Raw genomic sequence first — 6,000 nt, 5'->3', positions numbered from 1 at the left:
GTCTGCCAAATTCTAAAGAGTGCCAATACTTTTATACATCCAACGTCTGCAGGCAAAACTACATTGAAGGTACACCCAAGCCTTGGAACACTATTTTACAAGTTTGAGTTATTAAATTAATTAAGAGATAATAATGAATTAATCATGTAATAAAGGGGTGGGATTAAATATATATAATTGTTCGAATTAATTATAGGAATTGATGAATAGATTATTAGCAAGTGGTGTTTTTGGTATACATGTGGAGAGTGAGAGTTATAATACTCTAGAATTTTAGAATATGCTAGAGAGAGAGTTGGTAGCTAACTTGATTTGACTCCTAATTAAGCATTGAGAGACAATATGCACTATAACCCACTTCTCCTTTTTGCTTTATTTTTCTCTTTTTGCTTGATCCCAAACATTACACTTGTATATAAAGATAAGATAAGCATGCATTATTCAACAATTAATTCTCTCTTTAAAACTAACAGAATGTGATCATTATTGATTTGCTAGACAGCACAATCTTTTTCTTTTTGGCATGGAAAAACCTTTCAATGCTACTATTATTTATTTTTTTACTGCAAAGTATTTATACAAATTAATTTGTTTTGGAACTTCATAAGCAGGGTTGCTGTGGTGTAGTGGTTATCACGTCAGTCTTACACACTGAAGGTCCCCAGTTCGATCCTGGGCAGCAACATTGCTTCACATGTATTTTTTTTTTGACTTGATATGAATGGGCTTTCCCTTGGAGCCCTAGTGTGGTAGGGTGATACTGATGCTTTAGATCTACAATGAAGCCAACCTCGTATTAGAATTCAGCAATCAGAGAAAATGATGTGCTAGCCAGTAGGCTCTGATGCCACAAACGCTTTTCCCCAATGAAGCTTTAGCCTAACGGATAAGAGCCTGAACATAAATTGGGCTAGGCTGAAATGAACAAAGTCTGAGTTCAAGCTGGTCTCAGAAGAAGCTGCTGCTTCCTGGCTAACTCCACTGGCCCAGGTTCAGCAAGAAGAATGTATGCAGTCCCTTTGTGAATATAATATAACCATTTTCATCCCACTAGTAAAATAAACTTCTTTTCCTTTGATTTTTTAGCATGGTTGTTGTATTGCATGTGAATAAAATGATGGTTGGATAGAAAAATCATCACTGGCGTCTGTGGCTAGCAGAGTAGAGTCGCATTTTTAATAGAGTAAGAAATGGCTAATTTCCACCGATCATGGGAAATTCCCACACTCGTGATAGTTACTTGCATTTCCCACATCATGCCAAACAAAAAACATGTGGGCCCACTTATAATACGGAGAGTAAGTTTCACATCATTATGAAAAATGATACATATTCTATTAGGTGCACCTATTGATGATATATCAATCCAGCAATTATAATATTGTTCTTCTTTTGTATCTCTATTATCTATGATTAATCTAACGATATATCATTGTGAGAGATGATATATATATCGAGTACATTTAATAATTTTTCCTGAAAATAATTTGTTATGTTTAGTCCAACTTAGTCTATAAGTTTAACTTGTAAATAAAAATCCATCTGAAGCAGACAGCAGGTTAGGTCTACACTAATATGTCGTGTTGTGTTGTGGAGGGCAGCTCATGAGTTTTTCTTGGTCTTTTTCCCTTTGTATTGTGGAATTCATGGCAATTATTTTAGCTTTTGCAAGCGTCCGTGACTGGCCATTCCCTCATTGCTCAAAAAACTTCAATCGTTAAACAACAATAATTGCCTTGTTTACTTTTCAATATAAAAAATTAAAGAATTTTTAATATTTAAAAAGGAAAAAAAAAGCTTCAGTGGTGACTTTTTTTCTTTTTTGATATTTTGATACGTAAAAAAGAAGGGGTTGAAATTAATTGAAGAATCCCAATCTGAAAGTGACAGAAAGACTTTAAGTTAAGAAAGAAAAAAAAAATAAACATAAGTGTTGACTCTTTTATGTGATTTAAATGTAAAGCAATCAAAGCAAAGATTTGCTAGGATTTTTTTTTTCTTTTTTTTTACCATTGATTAGGGAAATCTTGATTAATTATTTGTGCATGGAGAATTTTTGTTTAGGCACAATCCACCTTGAAGCAAAGGAGAAATTGTTCTGAGAGCATATATTCACTTTATATAAAATCACAAGTTTCATTCTCTATTAACATGAAAAAAGTAAAAATTTATGTCTGAAAGAGTATTTCTTTAAATTTAATGTTCTCAGTGTATTCTATAATTAGCATAATTCAAAATATAAACATATAAAATATATATACATATTTAATAAGTGAGTCCCATCATATATTTTATATATTAAATCTATAATAAACTCAGTATAAATAAGAAAAATCCATGCATGTCAAGCGCTCGTCAGCTTATTTGGCATTTTCACTCTTTTCATGGAAGTGTCCCTCTTCATTGTGGAATTTATTTTGTTGGGTATTTTCAATAATTATCAAATCAATGTCCGTTTGTAATAGATATCGGATACGTAAGTAGTTCTCTTTATTATAAAGCTTATATTTTTAATTGTGCAATTTTATTGGTTTGACAAATTGCACTAAGAAGAGTAGGTCTTTTATAGAGTAGGTCTTTTATCTCGTAGAAGATTTAAATTTGAAGGTTCTTCGAAGACTTTAGAAAATGAAACGTCACAGTTGCTCGCTATTGAGTGGAGCTTGTTCTGTCCTACTATGCTTTATCAACTCAATTGAAATCATCAAATTCTCTTTCATATCATTTATGCAAAAATATAATATATCAATCTGTATTTTATTGTGTTTAAAATTAAAAACAAATCTTTAATTTTCTTCTAAATTATTCAATTAAATTAAGTAGATACGCACAGATAGATGATACATAAATTGTAAATAGATTCAAATCAATTAATTTAATAGTATTAAAATTGTAAAAAAATTGACAAGTTTTTTGAGATTTTTATGTTTTAGACTTATGATCTTGATAAGGCAATTCAAAAAAGAAAAGTCACCGAAATTGGGCGGCCGAAACAAACCAAAGGCAAACAGATAAAGAGATGCAAATTCAAGCACGGATCAAACTCTCTTGCATCATCATCATCATCTTCCCCTGTTAATAACAGATGGACGAGAAAAATGGCAGTCTAATTTTGGAACAAGAAGTGTAAGAAAATGATGAGTTATTGTAAGGGTCAATAGCAAACCCAATTGTGATGCAGCTTGTTCTCTGTTTTTTTTTTTTTTAATTTGTGCTCGGCTTCAAGGACTGCTGCTGACTTCTTTTTTTTTATTGACAGTGGCTCTTTGCTCCTCTTTATTAACAATAAACATGTTTAATGCATTAAGCTAAGTTTGAATCTTGCTCTTATAGTCTTATTTTTCATATTTGTAAAATAAAGGCGTTTTCGTCTAATAAATTCAAACATTTATGTTGATAATATTTAAAATTTTAATTTTAAATAATTTAATTATAATTTTTAAAATTGAAGATTTTTTATTCAAAATTCAAGTATAAATTTAAAGATTTTAATTTTTTATACCTAAAAATTCTGGATATAATCAGCAACCAACGTAAATGTTTGGATTTATTTGACCAACAAACCTAAAATAAATGTAGCTTTAGTTTCGACTTTTGTCAATAATTTGGTAAAGAAAATATAAAATTTCATTTCATTAGTTTGAAAATGCATTACATGTACAATCTACTTTACAGTACCAAATTCATTGTGCCATGACAATTTCAAAGCACATTAAACAAAATTAATTATAAAAATTCTCACAAATTTTTGTAGGTATTCATTTATCTCTTCCTCTGTTCTTCATTTTCCTTGTAAGCCTTTTTAGCAAACACATAATCAGAGACTTTTAAGTGCTGAGGAACAAGAGGATTAAACCCTGCAAAATACCCACATGCAGTAGCAGTATTCTTCTCAAGACAGATTATGACATTAAAACTCACTCCATAATGTCTACCATTAAAAAAAAAAAAAAAAATCCTTTTCTGGAATTTGATCTATCATGATTTTCAAGATAACTGTTTCTCCAAAGTGGAACACATGAATTTCCTAAATTGGGTAAAATTGGAGTTTACAATTTAATCAATCAAATTTCTCTCATTATTTGAAAACTAAAATTTTACAAAAATTTAATTTAATTATTTTTTTTAATTTTCATATTTTAAATAAAAAAATTTAATTATTTTTAATTTAAAAAATTTTTATTTTTTAAAAATAAATAAAAATTAAACATAATTGTGTGAGAAACACAATTTTCTGTGCATAAAAGGAGAGAGAAACACCATTCACTTATTCTACCACATATGATTATTTCGTATTAATTATGTAAATTTATAGTTAATTATTATAATTTTTAATAAATATAAATATTTAATAAAATAAAATTTTAATTTTATTATTTAATAGATCAATCTTAAATAATATAAGTGTGGATAAGTATTTTGCCATAATCAAAATCATTTATTATCATCTATCAAAATTTTTTTTTTATCGGATTTAGTTTTCGTATTTAAATCAATCTTAAATAATACGAATGTGGATAATTATTTTACCATAATCAAAATCATTATCATCGATCAAACGAAATTTATAAAATTTTATATTTTTAACATTAAATGTAAATAATAAAACATAAAAATAAAAAAAAAATAGAAATCAAAATTCAAAAATCTTAAGGTTCGGTTCGGTTTTCTTTGATTTTGATTCGGTTCGATTCGGTTTGATTTAATTTTCTTTGATTTCCCATATATATTAATAATTTCAGTTCGGTTTGATTTTTTTATTTTTTATGAAAATAACCGAACTGAACCGATTAACCGAAATTATCAAAATTATAAACTGAACCGAGTCGATTGAATTTTAAAATCGAACCGATTGAATCGAATTGAGTCGGTTCGATTAGGTTTTTCGATTTAAACTGAAAACTGCTCTCCCCCTAGGTTTAATCACTTGTTGGTTATAGAATCAATATTTTTTTGACTCTCCCTTCTTTGGATTTTTTTTAAATATAAAATATATAAGAGAAAAATATATATAATTAGGGTTTTTTAATTGATGAAAAGAAAAATTATAGAAATCTGAATCTTTGGTACCTACAATTACTTACCAAACATATGGTTGATAATTAAAATATTGTCACATGATACCATGTGATGAAGGTTTCTTTTTAGATAAAATAATCATATTTGAATAATAATTTAATTTACTAATATTAAAATAATTTCTTAAATTATATTATAAAATTTTAAATTTAAATTCTAATCAAAATATTATTTCTCTTATTTATGCTGTTTAATGAAATAAATATTTACATTAATTTTTAGAGGTTAATAAAGTATAGATGAGCATTATTCGATTCAAACTGAATAAATTAAACCGAATCACCTTAATTCGATAATTTAATTCAGTTTTTAAGATAATTTGGTTTGATTCAATAATATGAATGTGGATAAGTATTTTGCCATAATCAAAATCATTATCATCGATAAAATCGGACCGTGATTAATTAGGACAGCATTTACAGTTTAAGATAGATTATGGGTAATTGTTTTCTTTACAGAGCAGCAGCTACGTGATGTGATTTTATATATTCCATCGCTCAGTCGAAATAGTATTCAGATAAAAACTTTTCAGGTACAATCTTTTTAGTAACGTTGATTTTAGGATTTCATCTCTTAACTTTAAAGTTTACTTGAAAATTGGCTTTACGTTATTGGTTTAATTAGGGGTGTGCAAACGGTCGGTTCGGTTTCGAACCGAACTGAACCGATAAAATCAAAAATCAAAATTTAAAAATTTTAAAAATCGAACCAAATCGATTAATAAGAGAAAATCGAATCGAATCAAACCGATAAAATATCGATTTGATGCAGTTTTAATCCGATAAAACTGAAATTTATAAAATTTCATATTTTTAACATTAAATCTAAATAATAAAACATAACAAAAAAAAAATAGAAATCAAAACTCAAAAATCTTAAGGTTTGGTTCAGTTTTCTTTGATTTTTGGTTTGATTCAATTC

General features: G+C 27.7%; 1 non-coding gene across 1 annotated transcript; it reads left to right on the top strand.

The window, feature by feature from the left end:
- Window positions 1–612: 612 nt before the first annotated feature.
- On the top strand, window positions 613–685 carry TRNAV-UAC (transfer RNA valine (anticodon UAC)). Its single transcript has one exon. It is a non-coding gene; the product is annotated as a tRNA-Val (tRNA).
- Window positions 686–6,000: the final 5,315 nt, after the last annotated feature.

Source organism: Hevea brasiliensis, chromosome 11, assembly GCF_030052815.1.
Source record: "Hevea brasiliensis isolate MT/VB/25A 57/8 chromosome 11, ASM3005281v1, whole genome shotgun sequence".
NCBI lineage: Eukaryota > Viridiplantae > Streptophyta > Magnoliopsida > Malpighiales > Euphorbiaceae > Hevea > Hevea brasiliensis.
The sequence above is the reverse complement of the archived record's forward strand: the minus strand, read 5'-3'. Positions and strand labels throughout refer to the sequence as shown.